Source organism: Carassius carassius, chromosome 8, assembly GCF_963082965.1.
Source record: "Carassius carassius chromosome 8, fCarCar2.1, whole genome shotgun sequence".
NCBI lineage: Eukaryota > Metazoa > Chordata > Actinopteri > Cypriniformes > Cyprinidae > Carassius > Carassius carassius.
Genome location: NC_081762.1, coordinates 35,374,092 through 35,386,724, shown reverse-complemented (window position 1 = coordinate 35,386,724; position 12,633 = coordinate 35,374,092). Strand labels below are relative to the sequence as shown.

The 12,633-nt window shown below is 42.0% G+C and overlaps 5 non-coding genes across 5 annotated transcripts; all 5 read right to left on the bottom strand.

Annotated features, from left to right (window-relative positions):
- Window positions 1-18: 18 nt before the first annotated feature.
- Window positions 19-133, bottom strand: LOC132145996 (U5 spliceosomal RNA). Its single transcript, XR_009434751.1, has one exon. It is a non-coding gene; the product is annotated as a U5 spliceosomal RNA (small nuclear RNA).
- A 7,314-nt stretch (window positions 134-7,447) lies between these two features.
- On the bottom strand, window positions 7,448-7,519 carry trnag-ucc (transfer RNA glycine (anticodon UCC)). Its single transcript has one exon. It is a non-coding gene; the product is annotated as a tRNA-Gly (tRNA).
- Window positions 7,520-7,805: 286 nt separating this feature from the next.
- On the bottom strand, window positions 7,806-7,920 carry LOC132146068 (U5 spliceosomal RNA). Its single transcript, XR_009434817.1, has one exon. It is a non-coding gene; the product is annotated as a U5 spliceosomal RNA (small nuclear RNA).
- A 1,252-nt stretch (window positions 7,921-9,172) lies between these two features.
- trnag-ucc (transfer RNA glycine (anticodon UCC)) lies at window positions 9,173-9,244 on the bottom strand. The gene has a single exon. It is a non-coding gene; the product is annotated as a tRNA-Gly (tRNA).
- Window positions 9,245-9,544: 300 nt separating this feature from the next.
- LOC132145886 (U5 spliceosomal RNA) lies at window positions 9,545-9,659 on the bottom strand. The gene has a single exon (XR_009434646.1). It is a non-coding gene; the product is annotated as a U5 spliceosomal RNA (small nuclear RNA).
- Window positions 9,660-12,633: the final 2,974 nt, after the last annotated feature.

The following is a 12,633-nucleotide window of genomic DNA, read 5'->3' as shown; positions in this document are numbered from 1 at the left end:
CTCTTGACATTTCTATGTAGATCTGCTGTGAGCAGAGCACCCAAAAATAGAGGTCACTCGCAAAAGTTCCCCTCCACGGAAACCTTTAGTAAAAGGCGAAAGATTTATGCGACAATGAAGAGAAACTCGAGCTGTGTCTACGAACTCTCGGGCCTGTGCGCTGCCTCTGGTAAACCACTACGCTCGCCAAGGGTCATCAAGGGTGACGACGCCTGCCCATATGCGTTTCGTCACCCCCCCCCCCCACTCCAAAAGGGAGGAGTAAAACTCACAAAAGTCCCCTCAGTCCACCAATAACCACAAGCCCAATCAAGACAATCTCTTTATCATGCCTCCATCTGAAAAGTTGGAGAAAATCTTATATGAATAAAAGAGTCTTTTAAAGAAATCCCTTATTCCGAGGTCACCGTGACACCAGATCCAGTCTGTATCCAGATCAGTGGGCCGCTTCAGTCACCCGGATCCAGTCAGTATCCAGACAAGATGGTTGATCAACACCTAGAAAGGACCTCTATGGCCCTGAAACACCTCTAGCCCTATCGGACAACTAGATGAGCCCCAGATACAGATCCCCTGTAAAGACCTTGTCTCAGACGACCACCAGGACAAGACCACAGGAAACAGATGATTCTTCTGCACAGTCTGACTTTTCTGCAGCCTGGAACTGATTTGCTGGTTTCTTCTGACCAGAGGAGAACTGTCTCCCCGACTGAGCCTGGTTTCTCACCGGGTTTTTTCTCCATTTTTTCACCGATCGAGTTTTGGTTCCTTGCCTCTGTCGCCTCTGGCAGGCATAGCTGGGGACACTTCATGTACAGCGATATCGTTGACTTGATTGCAAATTATTGCACAGATACTATTTAAACTGAACTTAACTGAATGATGACATCACCGATTTCAATGACGAAATGCCTTTAACTGTCATTTTGCTTTATTGACACACTGTGTTCCTAATTAATATTGTTCAGTTGCATTGACACAATCCTTTTTGTTTAAAGCGCAATTTAAAAAAAAAAAAAAAAAAAAAAAAGAGTCCAAACAATGACCCCTGCAACGGGTAGTGTTCCAAATGTTATGCGACTTTAGCTAATGATGGGTCCATCCGGAATTTGACGGTGCTAGGGCTGTGTCAGCGTCAGAAAAAGCCATGCATTGTTCAGTTATGTCGGTGCAGTAGCATCGGTTGGGGGAGAAACAGCAACATGCGCAGCTCCTCGTTAGTATAGTGGACAGTATCTCCGCCTGTCACGCGGAAGACCGGGGTTCGATTCCCCGACAGGGAGAGCTAGCTCTTTTCGGCTTCCGAACGATCCATCCAAAAGTTTTGGGAGGAGCCACAGGTCACAGAAGGAGTTCTGGTTCGACATCAGCCCGAGCCAAAGGACATGCGTTGGCCGGGAATCGAACCCAGGTCAACTGCTTGGAAGGCAGCTATGCTCACCACTATACCACCAACGCAGTCACCAGTCAGCCACCTGCGCCGTCGTTAAGAAGGCTCGAAGTGCACGAGTCGCCGATAGGGCTAGAGGAGCTGATGAGATCTTTGTTTGGACCCGTCACTAAAGAGAGCCTTCCAGGGTTTGCATCCCGTCACGTACAAGAAAGTGCTGCCTTCCCATGCCAGCTAAATAAACACTAAGTGCTGACAGCGCAAACGCAGAGAGTGCAAATACAGACGATGACCAGTGGCACGCCCTCCTGCAGCGTGTTGGCGGACGGCCAAATTGATTCTGCTATTGCATTTTAATGTAGCTCTGTCCTCGGTCCACCAATAACCACAAGCCCAATCAAGGCAATCTCTTTCTCATGCCTCCATCTGAAAAGTTGGAGAAAATCTTATATGAATAAAAGAGTCTTTTAAAGAAATCCCTTATTCCGAGGTCACCATAGCCACCCGATCCAGTCTGTATCCAGATCAGTGGGCCGCTTCAGTCACCCGGATCCAGTCAGTATCCAGACAAGATGGTGGATCAACACCTAGAAAGGACCTCTATGGCCCTGAAACACAGCGGAGACCGGGACAACTAGATGAGCCCAAGATACAGATCCCCTGTAAAGACCTTGTCTTAGACAACCACCAGGACAAGACCACAGGAAACAGATGATTCTTCTGCACAGTCTGACTTTTCTGCAGCCTGGAGCTGATTTGATGGTTTCTTCTGACCAGAGGAGAACTGTCTCCCCGACTGAGCCTGGTTTCTCACCGGGTTTTTTCTCCATTTTTTCACCGATCGAGTTTTGGTTCCTTGCCTCTGTCACCTTTGGCAGGCATAGCTGGGGACACTTCATGTACAGCGATATCGTTGACTTGATTGCTAATTATTGCACAGATACTATTTAAACTGAACTTAGCTGAATGATGACATCATCGATTTCAATGACGAAATGCCTTTAACTGTCATTTTGCTTTATTGACGCACTTTGTTCCTAATTAATGTTGTTCAGTTGCATTGACACAATCCTTTTGTTTAAAGCGCAATAAAAAAATAAAATAAAAAAAAGAGTCCAAACAATGACCCCTGCAACGGGAAGTGTTCCAAATGTTATGCGACTTTAGCTAATGATGGGTCCATCCAGAATTTGACGGTGCTAGGGCTGTGTCAGCGTCAGAAAAAGCCATGCATTGTTCAGTTATGTCGGTGCAGTAGCGTCGGTTGGGGGAGAAACAGCAACATGCGCAGCTCCTCGTTAGTATAGTGGACAGTATCTCCGCCTGTCACGCGGAGGCCAGTCGCGGATAGGTGTAGAGCGCTGACTAGCCAATAGCAACGAAGGAAATTCCAGGGAGGCGGGACGAAAAAAATACACAGAATTAGAGGTTCGAATCCCGTCTCGGCCACAAATACCATAAAATGAGTTTGTATTCGTTTTTTCATCTAGATACACTTTAAGTACGATTAACATATAATAGACGAACTTTGTGAACAAAGATAAAATAAAACTTGTAATAATTGTTCTTTTGTATGGTGTACAAAATGTGCAACGATCTTAAGAAACATATACATTATAATAGGGAATAGTTATTTTTAATATAGAAAAATGTGAATAATTAAAAAGAACACTTTGATAATGTTTCAGGCCTTTATTTATAAAGATACATCTATTTATATGTGTATAACTGTACAGAAAACCCATATATATGAAATATAACTAAAACTTACAAAAAAGTAAGTTTTTCATTTTATTTATAGTAAAGTAATATACTTATAAAAATTAAAAGAAAAAATAACAAAAATATATAATAATTAAATATACATAAAATAATCTTAGGTTATTAAACAACAGCAACAGATATAATAAAAATAAAGATGTGGAGAACAGAAAAAAAACAATACAAATATGTTTTATATTAAATAATTATGTATGTTTAATGGTAACAGTTATTAACATTCAGTGTTTACATATCTGAGCAAGTAAATAAAATGTAATATCAATTTAAAAGAAAATCAACAAAATGTATACATTTTTTAATCAATAAAACTTAACACACAGTTCAATACAGTTCAAACAAGGCCACATACTTATAGTATTTTAATTAACAAATTGAAATACATGAAAATATTTAAATGTATAGATTCAACAACAACAACAATAATAAAATCTAAAGTTGTGGAGAACACAGAAAAAAAATATTACACTACCACTTAAATGTTTTTGAACAGTAAGATTTGTAATTCTCACCAAGCCTGCCTTTATTTGGTCCAAAATACAGTAAAAGCAATAATATTGTTGAAATATTTTTACTAGTTAAAATAACTGCTTTCTATTTGAACATATAGTAAAATGTATTTTATTTCTGATGAGCAGCTGTATTTTCAGCATCATTTCTCCAGTCTTCAGTGTCACATGATCTTCAGAAATCAGAATAACATGATGATTTACTGATCAAGAAAAAATATTATTATTATTAGTAATATCAATATTTTAAACCCCCCAGGGATTCTTTAAATAGAAAGATCCAAAGATCTGCATTTATTTGAAATAAAAAGCTTTCTTAACAATATAGATTGTACCATTCTTTTGGGGGGAAAGAAATGACAGAAATTAATGCCTTTTTTTTAGCAAGGATGATTTAAATTGATTAAAAGTGATGATAAAGATTAAAAATGTTGATGATGAAAATGTAATATATATATATATATTTCAGATAAATGCTGTTCTTCTGAACTTTCTATTCATGTAAGAAACTGAAAAGATTGTACTTGGCTGTTTTCAACATAACATAACAACAACAGTAATAATAATAATAATACATTTGTCTTGAGCAGTAAATCATCATATTATTCTGATTTCTGAAGATCATGTGACACTGAAGACTGGATGAATGATGCTGAAAATACAGCTGTGCATCACAGAAATAAATTATAGTATATATTCAAATATATAGCCTTCCTGATGATGTTCGGGGTTCAGACACACTCTCTCTGTTTAAATCTAGATTATAAACGCATCTCTTTCGCCAAGCATTCGAATAATGTATCTTAAATTGTGAGTGTAGTTGTATCTGATCAAATGTGCATTCTTATTCTTTAGCTTGGGTTAAACTAATTAATTTTACTCTGTTGGATCAGCAGCTATGCTAATGATGTCTCTATGTGTCTCTGTTTCTGCTGGGATCTTCATCCCGTGGTAACTAGGATTTACACAAGCTCCAGTCTGGATCCAGAACACCTGAGAAGAGATGATGCTGACCCTCAGAGGACCCCAGATGATCCTAACCCTGAATCAACAAACAGAACTAACAACTATTGCTACATGTGTGACTGCATCATATAATAATTATTAATTATTAATAAAATTAATAATGTTCATCGTCTGGCTGACTACGTCTTGTATGAATTTTTCTACAAATCCTGTCATACGTGCACAAACGGACAGTCACCACTTATAAGCTACTACTAAATATTGTAGAAACATAATTTTCTGTAACAATTTGTATTGTAAAAAGCGCTATACAAATAAACTTGAATTGAATTGAATTGAAATAGAAAGCAGCTGATTTAAAATAGTAAGAATATTTAAAATGCTACAGTTTTTGCTGTACTTTGGATAAAATAAAGGCAGGCTTGGTGAGCAGAAGAAATTCTCAAAAAACATTAAAAATCTTACTGCTGAAAAACATTTGACTGGTAAGAGTATTTTAAATAAAATATTTATTTACGGAGTTTAATAATAGCTGTTACTAACATTTAGTGTTTACAAAACTGAGCAAGATAAAATAAAGCAAGTCAATACAATTAATTAACACACTAAAGTACAGTGTAAACAAGGCCAATACTTCTGATGTTTTATTTAACAAATGGAAATCAATTAAATAATTTAAAATTGTAGATTAAACAACAACAGCTACAATAATATTAATAATAATACAATTTGTGGAAGACACAGAAAAAAAAACAAGCCTTCAACCCGTTTAAGAAGATCCTTGCTCCTATGTTGCGTTGCCAAGAGATGTTCAAGAGAGGCAGTTCTCAACAGATCTGTCCATCTATGGTCCAACACGAAGACCAGCCGTTCTGAGGGGTCCAGTGTGAGCTGAACGAGGGACGCAGTTATGGCAGATGGTGTGGTGTTCTACAGAAGATTAACAGCATTACTTTATTAAAATATTTGTCTCGGTGTTGTGTGCACATATGAGACAGACAGTTTACACACATAAGTGCCTGTATGAATTATTTATTTACCTGCATCCGGAAGAAACCCTTCCCTTCAGTGTCTGGTGTGATGTTATGGTGGAGTGAGACGGGTGGATGGGTCTTGACACAGCATGCATCATCTTAACATTCCTGAAATATAGATTCAAATTAAATATATCAAATGTATTTTATAATTCATAATATATATATATATATATATTATATATATATATGTATGTGTGTGTGTGTGTGTGTGTGTGTCTTTATTTTTACAATTTTTTTTATATTTGAATATATTTTCTAATCATTGTAATTTATTCCTGTTATGAAAAGCTGAATTTTCTGAATTATTACTCCAGTCTTCAGCATCACGTCAGCCTTCCGAAAATAATGTGCTTTCATCATTGTAGTGACAATGATAATATCAACATTGATTACAATAAGAAATGTTTTGTGAGCAAATAATCATATAAATAATGATTTCTGGATCATATGACACACTGAAGAGTATAAATGATGCTGAAGAATTCAGCTTTGCATCACAGGAATAAAGTTAATTTAACATAGGAAATAGTTATTTTAAGTTGTACCACACAGTAAATGTTGACAATTTATATATATATATATATAAGGGTCATCAAGGGTGACGACGCCTGCCCACATGCGTTTCGTCAGCCCCCCCCCCCCACTCCAAAAGGGAGGAGTAAAACTCACAAAAGTCCAAGACAAGAAAAAAGGCAAGACAATCTCTTTATCATGCCTCCATCTGAAGAGTTGGAGAAAATCTTATATGAATAAAAGAGTCTTTTAAAAAAATCCCTTATTCCGAGGTCACCGTAGCCACCAGATCCAGTCTGTATCCAGATCAGTGGGCCGCTTCAGTCACCCGGATCCAGTCAGTATCCAGACAAGATGGTTGATCAACACCTAGAAAGGACCTCTATGGCCCTGAAACACCTCTAGCCCTATCGGACAACTAGATGAGCCCCAGATACAGATCCCCTGTAAAGACCTTGTCTCAGACGACCACCAGGACAAGACCACAGGAAACAGATGATTCTTCTGCACAGTCTGACTTTTCTGCAGCCTGGAACTGATTTGCTGGTTTCTTCTGACCAGAGGAGAACTGTCTCCCCGACTGAGCCTGGTTTCTCACCGGTTTTTTCTCAATTTTTTCACCGATCGAGTTTTGGTTCCTTTCCTCTGTCGCCTCTGGCAGGCATAGCTGGGGACACTTCATGTACAGCGGTATCGTTGACTTGATTGCAAATTATTGCACAGATACTATTTAAACTGAACTTAGCTGAATGATGACATCACCGATTTCAATGACGAAATGCCTTTAACTGTCATTTTGCTTTATTGACGCACTGTGTTCCTAATTAATGTTGTTCAGTTGCATTGACACAATCCTTTTTGTTTAAAGCGCAATTTAAAAAAAAAAAAAAAAAAAAAGAGTCCAAACAATGACCCCTGCAACGGGTAGTGTTCCAAATGTTATGCGACTTTAGCTAATGATGGGTCCATCCGGAATTTGACGGTGCTAGGGCTGTGTCAGCGTCAGAAAAAGCCATGCATTGTTCAGTTATGTCGGTGCAGTAGTGTCGGTTGGGGGAGAAACGGCAACATGCGCAGCTCCTCGTTAGTATAGTGGACAGTATCTCCACCTGTCACGCGGAAGACCGGGGTTCGATTCCCCGACGGGGAGAGCTAGCTCTTTTCGGCTTCCGAATGATCCATCAAAAAGTTTTGGGAGGAGCCACAGGTCACAGAAGGAGTTCTGCTTCGACATCAGCCCGAGCCAAAGGACATGCGTTGGCCGGGAATCGAACCCGGGTCAACTGCTTGGAAGGCAGCTATGCTCACCACTATACCACCAACGCAGTCAGCCACTTGCGCCGTCGCTAAGAGGGCTCGAAGTGCACGAGTCGCCGATAGGGCTAGAGGAGCTGATGAGATCTTTGTTTGGACCCGTCACTAAAGAGAGCCTTCCAGAATTTGCATCCCGTCACGTACAAGAAAGTGCTGCCTTCCCATGCCAGCTAAATAAACACTAAGTGCTGACAGCGCAAACGCAGTGACTGCAAATACAGACGATGACCAGTGGCACGCCCTCCTGCAGCGTGTTGGCGGACGGCCAAATTGATTCTGCTCTTGACATTTCGATGTAGCTCTGCTGTGAGCAGAGCACCCAAAAATACAGGTCACTCGCAAAAGTTCACCTCCACAGAAATCTTTAGTAAAAGGCGAAAGATTTATGCGACAATGAAGAGAAACTCGAGCTGTGCCTACGAACCCTCGGGCCTGTGCGCTGCCTCTGGTAAACCACTACGCTCGCCAAGGGTCATCAAGGGTGACGACGCCTGCCCACATGCGTTTCGTCAGCCCCCCCCCCTCCACTCCAAAAGGGAGGAGTAAAACTCACAAAAGTCCCCTCGGTCCACCAATAACCACAAGCCCAATCAAGACAATCTCTTTATCATGCCTCCATCTGAAAAGTTGGAGAAAATCTTATATGAATAAAAGAGTCTTTTAAAGAAATCCCTTATTCCGAGGTCACCGTAGCCACCAGATCCAGTCTGTATCCAGATCAGTGGGCCGCTTCAGTCACCCGGATCCAGTCAGTATCCAGACAAGATGGTTGATCAACACCTAGAAAGGACCTCTATGGCCCTGAAACACCTCTAGCCCTATCGGACAACTAGATGAGCCCCAGATACAGATCCCCTGTAAAGACCTTGTCTCAGACGACCACCAGGACAAGACCACAGGAAACAGATGATTCTTCTGCACAGTCGGACTTTTCTGCAGCCTGGAACTGATTTGCTGGTTTCTTCTGACCAGAGGAGAACTGTCTCCCCGACTGAGCCTGGTTTCTCACCGGGTTTTTTCTCCATTTTTTCACCGATCGAGTTTTGGTTCCTTGCCTCTGTCGCCTCTGGCAGGCATAGCTGGGGACACTTCATGTACAGCGATATCGTTGACTTGATTGCAAATTATTGCACAGATACTATTTAAACTGAACTTAGCTGAATGATGACATCACCGATTTCAATGACGAAATGCCTTTAATTGTCATTTTGCTTTATTGACGCACTGTGTTCCTAATTAATGTTGTTTAGTTGCATTGACACAATCCTTTTTGTTTAAAGCGTAATTTAAAAAAAAAAAAAAAAAAAAGAGTCCAAACAATGACCCCTGCAACGGGTAGTTTTCCAAATGTTATGCGACTTTAGCTAATGATGGGTCCATCCGGAATTTGACGGTGCTAGGGCTGTGTCAGCGTCAGAAAAAGCCATGCATTGTTCAGTTATGTCGGTGCAGTAGCGTCGGTTGGGGGAGAAACGGCAGCATTCGCAGCTCCTCGTTAGTATAGTGGACAGTATCTCCGCCTGTCACGCGGAAGACCGGGGTTCGATTTTCCGACGGGGAGAGCTAGCTCTTTTCGGCTTCCAAACAATCCATCCAAAAGTTTTGGGAGGAGCCACAGGTCACAGAAGGAGTTCTGCTTCAACATCAGCCCGAGCCAAAGGACATGCGTTGGCCGGGAATCGAACCCGGGTCAACTGCTTGGAAGGCAGCTATGCTCACCACTATACCACCAACGCAGTCAGCAGTCAGCAGTCAGCCACTTGCGCCGTCGCTAAGAAGGCTCGAAGTGCACGAGTCGCCGATAGGGCTAGAGGAGCTGATGAGATCTTTGTTTGGACCCGTCACTAAAGAGAGCCTTCCAGAATTTGCATCCCGTCACGTCAAAGAAAGTGCTGCCTTCCCATGCCAGCTAAATAAACACTAAGTGCTGACAGCGCAAACGCAGAGAGTGCAAATACAGACGATGACCAGTGGCACGCCCTCCTGCAGCGTGTTGGCGGACGGCCAAATTGATTCTGCTCTTGACATTTCTATGTAGATCTGCTGTGAGCAGAGCACCCAAAAATAGAGGTCACTCGCAAAAGTTCCCCTCCACGGAAATCTTTAGTAAAAGGCGAAAGATTTATGCGACAATGAAGAGAAACTCGAGCTGTGTCTACGAACTCTCGGGCCTGTGCGCTGCCTCTGGTAAACCACTACGCTCGCCAAGGGTCATCAAGGGTGACGACGCCTGCCCATATGCGTTTCGTCACCCCCCCCCCCACTCCAAAAGGGAGGAGTAAAACTCACAAAAGTCCCCTCAGTCCACCAATAACCACAAGCCCAATCAAGACAATCTCTTTATCATGCCTCCATCTGAAAAGTTGGAGAAAATCTTATATGAATAAAAGAGTCTTTTAAAGAAATCCCTTATTCCGAGGTCACCGTGACACCAGATCCAGTCTGTATCCAGATCAGTGGGCCGCTTCAGTCACCCGGATCCAGTCAGTATCCAGACAAGATGGTTGATCAACACCTAGAAAGGACCTCTATGGCCCTGAAACACCTCTAGCCCTATCGGACAACTAGATGAGCCCCAGATACAGATCCCCTGTAAAGACCTTGTCTCAGACGACCACCAGGACAAGACCACAGGAAACAGATGATTCTTCTGCACAGTCTGACTTTTCTGCAGCCTGGAACTGATTTGCTGGTTTCTTCTGACCAGAGGAGAACTGTCTCCCCGACTGAGCCTGGTTTCTCACCGGGTTTTTTCTCCATTTTTTCACCGATCGAGTTTTGGTTCCTTGCCTCTGTCGCCTCTGGCAGGCATAGCTGGGGACACTTCATGTACAGCGATATCGTTGACTTGATTGCAAATTATTGCACAGATACTATTTAAACTGAACTTAACTGAATGATGACATCACCGATTTCAATGACGAAATGCCTTTAACTGTCATTTTGCTTTATTGACACACTGTGTTCCTAATTAATATTGTTCAGTTGCATTGACACAATCCTTTTTGTTTAAAGCGCAATTTAAAAAAAAAAAAAAAAAAAAAAAAAGAGTCCAAACAATGACCCCTGCAACGGGTAGTGTTCCAAATGTTATGCGACTTTAGCTAATGATGGGTCCATCCGGAATTTGACGGTGCTAGGGCTGTGTCAGCGTCAGAAAAAGCCATGCATTGTTCAGTTATGTCGGTGCAGTAGCATCGGTTGGGGGAGAAACAGCAACATGCGCAGCTCCTCGTTAGTATAGTGGACAGTATCTCCGCCTGTCACGCGGAAGACCGGGGTTCGATTCCCCGACAGGGAGAGCTAGCTCTTTTCGGCTTCCGAACGATCCATCCAAAAGTTTTGGGAGGAGCCACAGGTCACAGAAGGAGTTCTGGTTCGACATCAGCCCGAGCCAAAGGACATGCGTTGGCCGGGAATCGAACCCAGGTCAACTGCTTGGAAGGCAGCTATGCTCACCACTATACCACCAACGCAGTCACCAGTCAGCCACCTGCGCCGTCGTTAAGAAGGCTCGAAGTGCACGAGTCGCCGATAGGGCTAGAGGAGCTGATGAGATCTTTGTTTGGACCCGTCACTAAAGAGAGCCTTCCAGGGTTTGCATCCCGTCACGTACAAGAAAGTGCTGCCTTCCCATGCCAGCTAAATAAACACTAAGTGCTGACAGCGCAAACGCAGAGAGTGCAAATACAGACGATGACCACTGGCACGCCCTCCTGCAGCGTGTTGGCGGACGGCCAAATTGATTCTGCTATTGCATTTTAATGTAGCTCTGTCCTCGGTCCACCAATAACCACAAGCCCAATCAAGGCAATCTCTTTCTCATGCCTCCATCTGAAAAGTTGGAGAAAATCTTATATGAATAAAAGAGTCTTTTAAAGAAATCCCTTATTCCGAGGTCACCGTAGCCACCCGATCCAGTCTGTATCCAGATCAGTGGGCCGCTTCAGTCACCCGGATCCAGTCAGTATCCAGACAAGATGGTGGATCAACACCTAGAAAGGACCTCTATGGCCCTGAAACACAGCGGAGACCGGGACAACTAGATGAGCCCAAGATACAGATCCCCTGTAAAGACCTTGTCTTAGACAACCACCAGGACAAGACCACAGGAAACAGATGATTCTTCTGCACAGTCTGACTTTTCTGCAGCCTGGAGCTGATTTGATGGTTTCTTCTGACCAGAGGAGAACTGTCTCCCCGACTGAGCCTGGTTTCTCACCGGGTTTTTTCTCCATTTTTTCACCGATCGAGTTTTGGTTCCTTGCCTCTGTCACCTTTGGCAGGCATAGCTGGGGACACTTCATGTACAGCGATATCGTTGACTTGATTGCTAATTATTGCACAGATACTATTTAAACTGAACTTAGCTGAATGATGACATCATCGATTTCAATGACGAAATGCCTTTAACTGTCATTTTGCTTTATTGACGCACTTTGTTCCTAATTAATGTTGTTCAGTTGCATTGACACAATCCTTTTGTTTAAAGCGCAATAAAAAAATAAAATAAAAAAAAGAGTCCAAACAATGACCCCTGCAACGGGAAGTGTTCCAAATGTTATGCGACTTTAGCTAATGATGGGTCCATCCAGAATTTGACGGTGCTAGGGCTGTGTCAGCGTCAGAAAAAGCCATGCATTGTTCAGTTATGTCGGTGCAGTAGCGTCGGTTGGGGGAGAAACAGCAACATGCGCAGCTCCTCGTTAGTATAGTGGACAGTATCTCCGCCTGTCACGCGGAGGCCAGTCGCGGATAGGTGTAGAGCGCTGACTAGCCAATAGCAACGAAGGAAATTCCAGGGAGGCGGGACGAAAAAAATACACAGAATTAGAGGTTCGAATCCCGTCTCGGCCACAAATACCATAAAATGAGTTTGTATTCGTTTTTTCATCTAGATACACTTTAAGTACGATTAACATATAATAGACGAACTTTGTGAACAAAGATAAAATAAAACTTGTAATAATTGTTCTTTTGTATGGTGTACAAAATGTGCAACGATCTTAAGAAACATATACATTATAATAGGGAATAGTTATTTTTAATATAGAAAAATGTGAATAATTAAAAAGAACACTTTGATAATGTTTCAGGCCTTTATTTATAAAGATACATCTATTTA